This window comes from Acomys russatus, chromosome 1 (assembly GCF_903995435.1).
Source record: "Acomys russatus chromosome 1, mAcoRus1.1, whole genome shotgun sequence".
In the NCBI taxonomy this organism is placed as follows: Eukaryota; Metazoa; Chordata; class Mammalia; order Rodentia; family Muridae; genus Acomys; species Acomys russatus.
Window position 1 is genome coordinate 67,631,810 of NC_067137.1, and position 14,675 is coordinate 67,646,484.

A 14,675-nucleotide genomic window follows, 5' to 3' on the forward strand; every position below is an offset into this window, starting at 1 on the left:
TATCGTCGCCACACTTTGTTATCAACTGATACTTTGTCTTTATAATCTTTCTTGTCTGTCTAATTTAGGCCTGGATCTATTAGGGAATGCAAGGCAAAGCATGGTATTAAAGAAATCAATCCATGTAGTATGGATTTGGCACTAATGTTGTAGTTTGGGGGGTGCTTTTTCAGTGTCAATGTTTTGATGAGCACCAGAGAGACATAAGGAAACTGAAGAGTTCCTCATCTGAACTGATGTGGTGGGAAATCACTAGAGTCCTGTAGAGATGTGCTGGGGAGTGCTGGGGAAGAACGCCTTGACATGTGATGACACAATAGAGAAGAGAAGCAGAGAGGATGGCTATATAGTGTCACATCAGCTTTAGGAAAGTGACAAACTATTTTTTTTTCGAAAATTATTTGTGAAGTACCCAATACCAGGCATTAGCACCTGATATTAGTGATTTATGCAAAAATACTTGTGGAACACCTCAGACTAGGTGCTAGATACTAATATTTATGTCAAAATCTACAACAGTTGTAACATAAAATAAATAAAGTTCCTTTAAAAAATTTTTTTATTAATTTATTCTTGTTACATCTCAATGGTTATCCCATCCCTTGTATCCTCCCATTCTTCTGTCTCTCCCATTTTCCCCTTATTCCCCTCCCCTATGACTGTTCCTGAAGGGGATTATCTCCCCCTGTATATGCTCATAGGGTATCAAGTCTTTTCTTGGTAACCTGCTATCCTTCCTCTGAGTGCCACCAGGTCTCCCCCTCCAGGGGACATGGTCAAATATGAGGCACCAGAGTTTGTGTGAAAGTCATACCCCACTCTCCACTCAACTGTGGAGAATGTCCTCTCCATTGGCTAGATCTGGGTAGGGGTTTAAAGTTTACCGCCTGTATTGTCCTTGGCTGGTGCCTTAGTTTGAGCGGGACCCCTGGGCTCAAAACTGCCTATCATAATGTTCTTTTTGTAGGTTTCTAGGACCCCCTGGATCCTTCTACTTTGCTATTCTCCCATGCTTCTCTCATCTAGAGTCCCAATAGGATGTCCTCCCTCTGTCCCAGTTTCCTGGTAAGTGAAGGCTTTCATGGGACATGCCCCTTGGCCTAGTATGCAGATATAAGTGAGTATATACCATTTGAGTCTTTCTGCTTCTGGGTTAACTTGCTCATTATGATCATTTCTAGCTCAATCTATTTGTCCACAAATTTCAGGAATTCCTTGTTTTTACTAGCTGAGTAGTATTCCATAGTATATATGTACCACAGTTTCTTTATCCATTCTTCTACTGAGGGACACTTAGGCTGTTTCCAGGTTCTGGCTATTATGAATAAGGCTGCTATGAACATGGTTGAGCAAATGTTCTTGTGTGCTAGAGCATCTTCTGGGAATATTCCAAGGAATGGAATAGCTGGGTTTTAAGGAAACCTTATTCCCAGTTTTCTGAGATAGCGCCAGATATATTTCCAAAGTGGTTGTACTAGTTTGCATTCCCACCAGCAGGACATTCTCCACAGTTGAGTGCAGAGTGGGGTCTGACTCCACATGAACTCTGATGCCCCATATTTGACCATGTCCCCTGGATGGGGAGGCCTGGTGGCACTCAGAAGAAGGATAGCAGGCTACCAAGAAGAGACTTGATACTCTATGAGCATATACAGGGGGAGGAGGTCCCCCTCAGTCACAGTCATAGGGGAGGGGAGTAAGGGAAAAATGGGAGGGAGGGAGAATGGGAGGATACAAGGGACAGGATAACAATTGAGATGTAATATGAATAAATTAATAAAATATATTAAAAACACATTGAAGGAGAGTAAAAAATGAGCTGACAAGGAATTTTGAACCTTTCTATACATTCCTTCTTGGGTGTCTTACCTTATTCTATTTTTTTCAAGCCACTGGAGCTTTCAAATGCCATAAATACACGTTAATATAGAATGGCAATATAAGTATGTAATGGAATATGTCTAGTTTGCTATCTGCCTATTTAAGAAAGCATTTCAATATGTAGAGGCACAGACATCATGGGATATCTTTTAGTGTTGTGTGTGAATATGCACACGTGTGCTCAGGAAAATTGTAGAAGAACATAGGTAAACACTTTAAAAGTAGTTGTTTCAAGGTGATGAAATGCAATGACTCTATTCTTCAAAGGGCCCATGTTTTATAGAATGAGGATATGTTCTTTATGAATTATAGGAACACAATACAGCTACTCCTTTGAGAACAGGAATTCCTGGAAAGAAGCTGTGTCTGCAAAACTGATTGGTTACAAGTGCAGTGATGTGGAGAAGTGGGAATGTTGCAGGATCGGGGCCTAATTACACTTTGTCTTGGGCTAGCTTTAGCCCCCAACAGTACTTTCTTGCTCATCTCTGTCAGATTTATCATCCTGTGACTCACAGGTTAAAAAGCTTTTGGAATATTAGCAACTTATCACACAACTAACATCTACCAACCCAAAAGCTAAAACTGTCATCAGATAGCATCTGAGGCCCTTGGTAGAGATTCCCCTTCCTGCTGTAACCACCTATCTACTGGTTCCAGAGTTGCATCTTTTAACTGCCTAGCTAGGTTTAAAACTCTCTTCCTGCTCCTCCTATGAACTGCTTCCCTGTTGGAGCATGAAGACTAGGGTAACCTAGCTACATGACTCCTAGACCTTGGTCACTAAAATGTTGCTCTTATAAACTACTTCTTATTCCCTTTGAGGTAAGAGCTGGTTTTGGCATTAATGCTTCACACCAGCATCATGGCTGACCTCCAGATAGCACAGATTTTACCAAAAGGCAGCCTGATAGTCTCTCATATGGATTCTCCAACTACTGTGCCTGACTGGTATCTGGGTGTACCTTGTGGTCATCTTGGGTCTGGCATTAAGGTGTTTTCAGTAAGTACATATTAACACCAGTGACTTGGGGTCTAAAAAATTCCAATTTGTAAAGCCTGATGAAGACATTTCAAAATTACAAGTCATAGCTATCAAGAGCCTTCTAGAAAGTGCATTCTCACAGGCCTGATTAAATGCATTATTGTAGGGGTGGGCAAGAACCAACAGAGATGAAAGAAGCAAAGAACTGTTAATGAAATTGAAATAGAATGACCTAGGAAACAGAACCTCCCCCCTTTTCTTTCTGTTCTTATTTCTTATAAACCTGTGCAACCCTGTGATAAGAAGTGAGATTTTGTTGTATCTGCTAGGTAGAACTGCTGAAAACGTTTATTTAGGATGGTTTGTAATAACAAGAATCAAACTTCCTTGCCCTTAGCAGCAAAAAATATTATTTTCACATTTAGATTTGATGATGTCTCTCTTTAACCATGACCTTATTCTTCTTTGCCAGTTCTGGAGAATAGAGTTGCAGGCCCCTCTTAGTCAAGTGGCCCTAAAGCACCTGTAGCCTGGGTTGCTGAGTGGGTTTCCTGCCTCATCCTTTCTCCTGTGGCTCTCACTTAGGGCATTAGCACTATGTTTATATTATGAAATGAATAACATTCTATGCCAGTGCCAGTATTATTTTATTAATGTTGATTTTATTTGATCATGGAAAATGCATCTTTTTTCTCTTTAGGGAAAGATATTGGGTCAGCTGACCTAGCGTGAATGAAAAGGCTGGAGAACAATGGTGCCTGTGTTTCTTCTTTTAAATCAAAGTAGCCTGGTGTCATTTAGCAACTGGATTATATGAAAAATCCCAACACAGCATAGCTCTTCTATTGAAATTAGATTGATTTCTTTAGAGACCATCTGATCTCAACAGCAGTCTGAAAAAAAATCCTCTGGACCTCGAAGGAAACTAAAATTAATGGCTTTAAAAAATGTCTAAGCTCTTGGTTCTTCAAGCATGAAGTTATCCCTTTTCTCAGTAATTTACATCTGTAAACAAAAGTGAACATGTGCGTGTCTGTACATACAAAAATCCTGATACTTCCCTCTTGTACTAAACTTTTATTTCTCTGTTTATAGATGGAACTATTGTAGTTTTCAACACTGAAATTATCTTTGAAACAATTCACCAGCTTATAAAGTGAAGGCTCTTCTAGTGCATGTGTGATAGCATATGCTAAAAAATAAGGAGTGTAGTATATATGCCTATAACATGCAGAAATGCCTCTGATATCCTTTCAAGTCACCAGGATCTAACCTGCAGCGTGTGCACCCTCTCCATGCAGCAACTTGAACCCACCTGTGAAACCCGAGCCATTTACTACAAAGAGCAATTGCATTACTGTGATGCATGTAGCCCCCAAAATAGTTGCCACCAGTAAATTACCTTCTTTAAAAACTTTAAAATGATTCAACTTAAGACTTGAAAACTTTCTGTGCTTTTTTTCCACACTCCTGTAGCATTCTTTCCCAGATGTGTTGCATGCCACATTTTTGTCATACCTGTGTGTCAGTCTTTCACTTTGAATCCTATCGCTTTCGGTAAATATACATTTTTCAAAAAATTCTAAGTCTGTCGGGCACAGTGGCTTATGCCTGTGATCCCAGCACTCGGGGGAGGAAGAGGCAGGAGGATCTCTGTGAATTTGAGACCAGTCTGGTCTACAAAGCAAGCCCAGGCTGGCCAAGGCTATACAGAGAAAACCTGTCTCGAAAAACAACAACAAATTCTAAGTCATTTTTGTTAGTGTGTTTTGAAGTAGGATCATCCTAAAAATACTGTCACTTATTAATCACTCCTGGTACAAAATAAGATGAATTTATAAGCATTGGGACAACTATTTTTACGCATACAATCTCAGAACAAGGGGGACACATAATGCCTAGTTTCCCGGCATTAACAGGGTTAATGCCTAGACCTTTTTCTAAGGGTCACATGACTCTCCTTGTTTACATGTGGCACTTGTGGGTGAGCTTCATCCCACACCTTCCACTGTCACATAAAGAGTTGGCCTGTGTCACAGCAAAGCCCCACAGCTGAAATATTGGTAATAAAGCTCATATCCCCTAGCTTTTCCCACTGCCCTCTTCACCTCCAGCACCCCGTTGTTCAGGATGGAGCTTTCCCAGTCACTCTCATTAATGGCTTATTTTCTTATGATAGCTTTGGATCTGAAAGCTAAATTAGATGGAAAACAAACAAACAAACAAACAAACAAACAAACAAAAAACCTCCACTACCCTTGAGTTGCAGGGCTGGTGGTGTGGCTCAGCTGCTAGAGTACTCGCCTATCATTCATGAAGCTCTGGGTTTGATTCCTTGGCATCTCATGAAACTAGGCGTGGTGGTACCTGCCTGTAACCTCAGCACTCTTGGGGTGAAACTAAGAGGAGTGGAAGTGCAAGGCCATCTTGTGTGTCTTTCCAAGTAGACCCAACCAACTTGGAAATATGTATCAAAAGCTAAAAGTGGGGGGAAAGAGCCCATGCCTTTTGAGGTGACAGTTCTACTTCTGAGACTCTGTTCTAGGAAATAATCAGAAATCTGCCAAGAGGTTAGTGTAGAAGGACTATGATCACAATATTGTTTATAATAGTAAACATAAGATCATAATCAGTCTATGCTCTATGAGATTGCGTAAAGGCTGCACTGACCTGAGGCAGAATTTGATAACTACTCTTACAAGCAAGCTACATGATTTGCAAAACCATCCTGGATACAGTAAGTAAAAATCATGAAGGCCATGGAAGAAACTGGAACTCTCTGTACCCATCCACTTTCTTTTCTGTAAGCCAGAAGCTATTTTAAACAATGGAGTGCCTAATTACTTAAAACATATTATGTGAACTAAAAATAATAGACACTGTTTATCAGTATGATGTGTGTGTGTGTGATTATTATTATGTACATCCCTAGCACAATTTCCCATATCTTCCTTTCCTCCCAGTCCTCACCCCTTCATTTTTACTTTCCATTCAGAAGAGGACAGGCCTCCCATGGATGTCAACCAAACATGGCATATTAAGTTGTAATAAGATCCTTTTTCTCATACTGGGTTGTCTCATCCAGCCTTAATAGGTCAGTGTGTTTTATACAATCCCCATTCATAAAACCAAAAGGCTCTGTAGCAAAATATTGATAGTACTTTTCCTTTCAGTGCTATGATACTAATATTCTTCTTCATTTATTCTCATACTCTTGAAGTTCCAAATGATACTCCCTTAAATGAGAAGGGTGGGGGCAGGTAGGGCTCTTGGAAGAAGCCCCGTCATGGAATAACATCTTATCTTTGACATAGATTTAGATGCACTGGTTTGAAAATATCTCCAGTGTGCACTATCAACAAAGAAAAGTAAGGTATATAGCAAGACAAATGCTAATTTTGATTAAGTAGTGGAGGGAAAAACAAACATATACACATATTTACATAATATATATATATATATATATACATGCATGTTCACACTTGCTTAAAGAACATTTGGGAAGATGCGCAAGAAACTACTAGAAGAGCATGGGGCATGGTAGTGCATGTCTGCAATCTCAGCACCCTGCAGAGACAGGAGGATGTCAAAATTGAGGATGTGTGAAAAGGCCTACGGAAGCCTACTAGCTGGTAAGTGAATTTCAAAATACAACTTTAAAAAAAGGTGTTTGAATAGAATTACCTTTCATGGCTAGAAAATGTCACTCCCAGAATATATAGGTAATGAAATGAAAGTGACAGTGCAAGGCATGGAATACCTCCTTACAAGAATGATTGGTCAGGGAGGTCCCAGAACTCTCCAAAACAACATGAACCGTCGCCATTGCTTTTGGTTAAGCCACCGTAACACCATGTTAAGACTAAACCAATCTCAAGCCAACAAGGAAGATTCTTCCGTAATATCTAGCTTTCATAGAGCTAGAGATTGCTGTGCAGTCCTCTGGCAAGCAAAAGACACAAATGGTTTTACCCAGTACTGCATGCTGCATATCAACCTGCCAGTGAAATTGCACTGGTGCATTAGTAATGTGACAGTTATGGAATCACTATTTTCTGACTGGATTTGAGGCCTGTTCCAAGGGAGGGGTATTTCTTGTCTGGTAGCAATCTATAGAGTCAATGCAACCCCTATCAAAATACCTACACAATTCTCTATAGACCTTGAAAGATCAATTCTCAACTTCATGTGGAAAACAAAAAACAAAAAAAAAACAAACCCCAAAGGTCATAGGTCTTAGGGTAGAACCTGCAATTGTTATTTTAGTAAATAGCCATGCTATTAAAAGCTGTCTAAATGTTTATGCTTATACCCATAGACCTGGTCTTATCTCAACCTTGGTCAGAGAACCTTTTTTTTTTTTTTTTTTGGCAGTGTCAGCAGTTGATGGGAAGATGTAAAACTGGCCAAAGTGCTGAGAGAAAGAGACCAAGTGTCATTCCTAAACAAGAAGCCCATATCAATGCCCCTCCTATCCCACCAAAGCTCAAGGAACAGCAAGGAAGAGGAACAATAAGACCTAGAGGATATGGTGGAATGCTGTGAGATGCTGCCTTTTGCACATGGCTTGGCTATCGCACTCAAGAACGTAAAGCACCTGTGGTTACCTGCACAAGACTTGCTCCAGATCAGACCAACTCCAATTCGAGCATAGATGAGACAGATGATCTCTATAGGTCCTATCCCTTTCTGATGGGCTATTGGCAGTTGATGGTGTCTATGAGGCACGAAAATCATTCTTTCTTAAGGATGTGGCTACTGATGGGATTCTCATGCTTTAGTGGTGGCATCGTTTTCATGTGCATATGGGCAGCACTAGCTGGACTCAGTGGGTTATAAGTGAGAAGTTAGAAGGCAGTGGCGAGGAAGTAGGGGGAGTATATATGATCTATTTAACAGTATCTATGTATTAAACTGTCATAAAGGTCCCCCTCGGTCTTAGACCTAGGGGAGGAGAATAGGGTGAAAGTGGGAGGGAGGGAGGGAGGAAGGGGAGGATACAACTGATGGGATAACAACTGAGTTGTAATCTGAATAAATCAATTAAATAAAAAATTAATAAGAAAGAATATTTTTAAAATAAGAGAGGAAAGAAAAAACGGCGGAAAAGAAAACAAAAGAAAAGAAAAATAAATATTTATCCAAAAGGGAGATAGGCTGCCAGGCACTGGTAGCACACATCTTTAATCTCAAAACTCACGGGGCAGAGGCAGGTTAATATCTCAGTTTGAGGCCAGCCTAGTCTATTCAGCAAGTTCCAAAGCTACAATGAGAAACCCTGTCTGGAAAAATAACAACAACAGAAGAGCCTTGGGGCTGGATTCTGTGAGGTAGCCCTACACCAGCACACAGTGACATGCACATACCCTGCCCCCACCCAATAAATACATATAAAGAGAATATCTTTACATGGAAGTGATGGGAAAGAGTGGATAGACATAAAGCTATGAGCTATAAACAAGAAGGTAACTGTCATCAAGTTATATAACAGTGATATATGAGAAAACATTTTATACACCTAATACATGACATAAATAGTCTTCTCAATTAATACATTTTATACCACTTTTTGTGTTTTAGTTACACAACTACATTTTCCCCCCTCAGAATAAACAAAATTCTTCCATAGGCCAGGTGTGATGGTTTGTCCCTGTAGTTTTAGTACTCTGGAGGGTTGCAGGGATTGAGTTACATAACAAGAAACTGTCTTTTTAAAAAATGGTCTGCTAAAAATTTCAGGAAAAATGAAGAAAGCATTTCTCCGAGACTGATGGCATGTGTGCATGTGTGTGTGCATGTGTGTGTGTGTGTGTGTGTGTGTGTGTGTGTGTGTGTGTGTAACCTCCACTTGGCACAGGAGATGGGATAATGTGTGACCGTGCAGCCAGATATTTTACTCATAGGATGAAGCAACTATCGGAGAGCTCTTTTGATGGGCAGGACCCACTTAGAGCTTGAAAGTCAACCTTATTGTGGTCTATGAATCTGTTTGGTATCTCATCAGATTCTAATGCTTATTTCCAGGCAGCTATTTCGGCCCTGGGCTATGGTGTATAGGGTTACAGAACATCTCAGCTCCAGGACACAAGCTACTGACCCATAGCTCTGAGATGCACGTATACACACACACACACACACATATACACACGCACACACACACACACACACACACACACACACTTTCCTGTAATTTGTCACTACTGCTGACAAGTCCTCTTTTTTTATAGGCATGGATGGATGGGAATATGTGACTCACATACCTATAGATGAGAGTGTGATGCTCAGATACTCATATGGGTGCAGTCCACTCTTAGTAATTCACAAGCAGGATTATCTAGCTGTCAAGGAAGTCAGTAAAATTGTCAGAGCTGAGCACAGAAATTTTGGATATGTGCATGTACAAAAATAAAGAAGTAAGTATATAGAGGAAGGAGAAGAAAGGCACCAATTGCATGCCCAAAACAATCTAAAAAAGGTTCTACTCTCTTCTAATTGGAGTCAAATGAGGGGGCCATAAAAAGTCAAGGATTTGAAGAGTGTTTGAAATAGAATAGTGAGTTGCTTCACTTTATAAATTGTAAAACATGCACTTGGCCTGTGAGAAAACTTAACTGACATCTAGTTTCTTTATTACTAACTTATCCTTATTTCTTAAATGAGTTATGAATAGTAGGCCACTATGTTGGCTGATTAATTGTGTTGAAAAAAAAAAAAGCCAAACACTGTGGAGATGGTTTTATTTACTTTCAGATTTAAAAAAAAAATTCCAATGATGACTCAAACCAGTAATGACTATTTTCTGTTTTGTTTTCATAAATAATTGACCATTAATTATAATATCAATAGGCAGTGGGTGAGAGAAGCAGACCCAATGTAAGGGCTACATTTTATTTGTAACTGTTTTGTATATATCATAAATCTGTAATATTGGGCTATTGTCACCCATGATGAATTATTGTAAGTATGTCAGCACATGGTGGAAGTCAAGTGCATTCAAATACTACTCAGTCAGAATTGAATTTGGCATGATAGTCTCATAAAAGGGGGCTCAATTGAGAGTTTCCACTTGCCTGCTCTAAACTTGTCACTTGTAGGTGCTAAAGAGCTTGTTGTGTTGGTTTAATTAGTCAACAAATCGGTCCTTACTTGATTGCGTGGTCGTATCACATATGTTAACACTTCAGTGTTTGATGGAGATATTAACAAGTGACAAGAGTCTCTTGGTCTGTGGACTTTAAAGAAGAGAAGCTCTTCTATATTATTTCATTTGGCCCTGCCAATATTTATTAGATCATGCAGCCCACAGGCTGCCAGTTAAAGAAAGACAACACAAACATTTTTTCAGGGTTATGCTCATCTGTATCCCAAAGAAGGGTCACAGAACAATCGATAGGAGAAGAGCGTAAGCAAGACAAGTGTTTCCCTCCACCGCTTACAAATTCATTATTTGATACAGTTTGCTACAAACCTCCTTTGAGCTCTTTTTTTTTTTCACTTAAAGATAATTTATGACAAGAACAGAGAGGTTCTTGAAAATGCTATAGCAACTGAATCTGAATGATACCACTCTGGTGTGAGACGCACAGTCACCAGAGTCTGGAAAACAGGAAGTTTGCGTTCATATGAGGAGCTGTAGTAGTTAAGCCTTCGGTCATGGCAGATAGAGATATTTATATTAATAGTCAGTAAGAGATTAAAGTAAAAATATCCACAGTCAAATGGTTATTCCCAGGAGTGGGGGTAGGGGGAGAAAAGTTGGTACCCTGAAAGTTTCCAAAAGCTATTCACTTTTTCTATAGTAGAACAACAAAGGAGCTGTGCTGACTTTGAAGGGCAGGCTCTGTTTGTTCTGTCGCCACTCCGTTCTAGCTTTTTTTTTTTTTTTTCCGTTCTAGCTTTTATCTGTGCGTTAACAAGAATCAGGTCTCCACACCATGTGAAGTAGTGATGTGAAACATAGGAAATGGAGCCATCAACAGATCTTGCATAGCGCATAGCTTCGCAAAGGCATTGGAAACATCAGCCTTGACTTAACGAGGAGTATATATTGCAGAATTTAAAATTATGAGCAAAGGGTTTTTTTTTTAAGACTCCCCAGTAGGAGCTTTTTAAAGTCTGATTTGTTTGTCTTCCTTAGGAAACTACCTGAGAACCAAAAGATTTTCATCTTGGCCTTAGAAAGTATGGCGTTTGCCATCTTTCCCCTCAGAAGAAAGGCTCGGGAGGATTTAGCAGTGTTCTATTGTGCGGGGGTCTCCATAATATCAGTAGGATATAAGGATATCAGTAGGATATAAGCTCCTTATTAACTGTCATGTGGTGAGCTCCTGGGGACAAGCCTAAGTGTGCCTTTACCAACAAACTGATAAGTGTCTTGCAGATGTGACAAACAGCCATGGGGACACACATAGATAGTTGAGGCCACTGTGTCACATACAGTCTGTACAGATACAAGTCAGAAGAACACAAATATCAATAGGTTAAATTTAGAAAGAAAACAAAGCCTCCTCGGCTAATTATAGCATCTTCCTAAGGTCATGCCCCATTTTGGCTAAGCCCTGGGACTGGAGCATCACAGCCTCTAAGACACACAGAGGCAGCGAGGATGGATGCACAGTCTCCCTTCCCTTCATCTCAGGTTTTGCTTTCTCTAACCTCCAAACTAAACCACCTCCAGAGAGTGATTAAATAGCCTATGTTCCTCTCGTGAACCCCCTCCAGCCATCCACATGCTTTCCGTTTCACTGACAAACCTACACTTAGAACCAGCCAATCAGGGGAAGCAGACGTTCAGTGAATGCTCATTGATTAATTGATTTGCAGAGTATGTTAAGTCATGAGTGTTAGCAGAAACAATAGAAACAAAATATAATTTGACTGAGTGACAGTGCTAACAGTGAAAGGTTAAGGAGGGCAAAATAAGGTGGTGGAGGGTAGCGCAGATTTATGTGAAGAATGTGGGAGCTTTGGGAAACACAGTATCTTCTGAGGAGTAGGAGATGGGAAACGGGTTGATTGGCCTGCAAAAGATATGGGTACCCTCAATGCAAGAATTTTTCTGCACTGAGCTCTAAAGAAAAAAAGAAGAAAGGCAAAGGATACAGAGAATAAAAAGCCATTTGATGTGAGGTGAAGAGGAAGGATTAGGGGGAGGGGAGGGGAGAAAAGCTGTTACAAGGGAAAGCAAAGGAAGGAAGGGAATCAGGCTCATGTGTGACTTAATTTAAGGCTGGAATGCCTAGTGTTCCCAGGGCTTTGCTGTTACCACAATGCTGTAAAGAACATCTTCGGGTGGGTGACAGCTTTGAGTACCTTTGAAAATTATTGGGGGAAATGGAACAATAAAGTGTCTTACTATTTTTTTAAATAATTTTTGCGATATTGCTATTTCAGATAATTAAACTGTGTTGCTTTTACAGTTGGAGAGAAGGAATTCAGAAAATTAAATGGAAGAAATTCTTGAAGCTGTGACTATTTCTTGAAGAATATTCAGCTATGAGATTTATATATAAAATAAGCTATCAGTTTTTTGTTTGTTTGTTTGTTTGTCCGTTTTTGTTTTGTTTTGTTTCCTCATTTCACTTAGGAATGCTGTCTTCTGCTTTGGAGATTATTTCATCTCTTCAAGCATATATGATTTCAGAAGTTCATCATTTTTACATTCAGTTGTTTGCTTGATGCCTTCAACCAAAATAAAACTATTCAACTGTTTTCCTCAATCCAGTTCTGGTTTTGTTTTTGTTTTAAGCTTTATTTTGATTGCTTTTCTAGTCCCATATCACCATAGGATGGGAAAGTGTTCTTAAGCGTAAAAGAGGCTGATAGAAAGCAGGTCCCTTGGGCAGAGAGAGGAAAGGGGCTTCGAGGGCCCAGGGACTTCCCAGGTGGTAGGACTGGGCTATATAATCACATGGCCACTCATCAAAACTCACTCTTCTTGGCTGACATGTCCCAGGCATGAGCATGTTTCAATAAAATGAGTTTACATAATCTTTATAATAAAACAAACTGTGACTTCATAAGAAGATGAACTGCAACTTTTTGTTGTTGTTGATGATTATCTGGAATACTCCAAAACATTTTTAAAAACTTTTTCTTAAAAAAAAAATACTAAAACTTATGCCAAGTGACATATATGAAAGATTTGAAGAGGTGAGAGGACCGTACATATTAAAATGCCAGGATTTTTTTTAACTATTTGAAGCTGGCATTAAAAGAAGAAAAACATCTAAAATTAATTTAATTCAATAATTATTTAATATTTTTATTTCAATTTCTGAGAGAAGGGATCAGGGAACCCTCATTCTGTTATTGATATTTTGATTAAGACAAATATCTATCCATTCATTAAAAGTTTCTCTCATATAAAGGAATTCAATTTTTTTGATTGGTGCTAGACTCACAGACAGACAGAAATAAGCTGCCATTCTTCCATTTGATAGCCAGACGCTGCCAGTTGTAGCCAAGGCAGTCATGCTGTTAAATTAGGTCTAATGAAGGAGTAATTGCTTTAGATATACTGAACCATTTGAAAGAAAACAAGGATTCTAATTGATTTGCAATTTGTTTGGCACATTGCATTGTCTGCGGCTATTGATTAGTCTTCTGGGTTTCACACTGCATGTGTTTCCCTTTATTAAGGGAATAACAGGTTACTGATTACTTTCTTTCTGGGTTTAATGTAGCGGTTAATGTCTACTTTGTTCTTGTGTCATGTCGCAGGCGAGGAAGGAATAATAGGCAAGTGGGTGGCCCTTTGCTAAGCAACTTCCCTGCTGCTCTGAGCTGTTTGCTCCTAGACGTGCTGAAAAGGAGATCGAGAAAAGGGGTTAGAATAGCAGGACTCGTGAGTTAAGGCCTGAGTCAGGCTAGACCGAGCTCCAAACTTGGCTTTCCCCTCCCAGTCAAAGCAGAGAGTGGGACGCCGCTGCTGGCGGTAGATTCCCTCTTGCACAGTTTGAATATTCGTAGGCAGGATATGAATCTACACCCGTTGTTTCGATTAATGGGTGTGCGTACTAAATGCGTGCAGAGAAGGAATATTGGAGCGGGAGGCCTTGTGGCTCCTTTGACCCTTAGGAAAGTGACGTTTTGTTGGTACCTGGGAAGCACTTGTTGCTGAGGTGTCGATATGATCATCAAAATGGCTCTTCTGTTTATACCAACTGCAGGGGAGGGCGGAAAAGTTCTCAGGGCTGCAGTCATTTCATTGCCCTCAAAGCACAGCGGGAGTTATTAGCTTACCCTGGTGTGCCCCTTTGTTTTCCTAGGGCTTTGCCCCTCCGGCAGATACTCATTTAAGGCGAATCCGCTGCGTTCTGAAATGTGTTTTGCAATGGTGCACAGAGCGGCCACTCACTTAGCGGATCTAATCCTTTCACAGCTCAGCTTGTTAATGTAGCAAACCGCTGAAAATGGGAAATGGATTCTTTAATGAGACCGGTCCTTTCGTGGCTTTATTCCCCAGGTCCAACCCCTAGGCATTCATTCAGCCCCCCCCCGACTCCCCCTCCCACGCCAAGACTAGGCACCCCCACTTCCCACCCAGCAAGCAACCCATTTCCCACCACTCAATTCCTCCACCTCTAGGCCCCTTGCCTCCCTCACCTCCTTCCCAAAGCCCTTGGAAGTTCACACACAACAAAGGGGTGTGGTGAACGAAATTCCCTTTCTCTGCATCAGTTACCTCTTTGCTAAACTGATAGCATCCTTCCCTGAGCCCAGAAACTGCATCCAATACATAGCTTTGCTATACTAGCAGCATACTTACATAATTACTATTTTCTTTCACATAGCTTTTGTGCTGTGC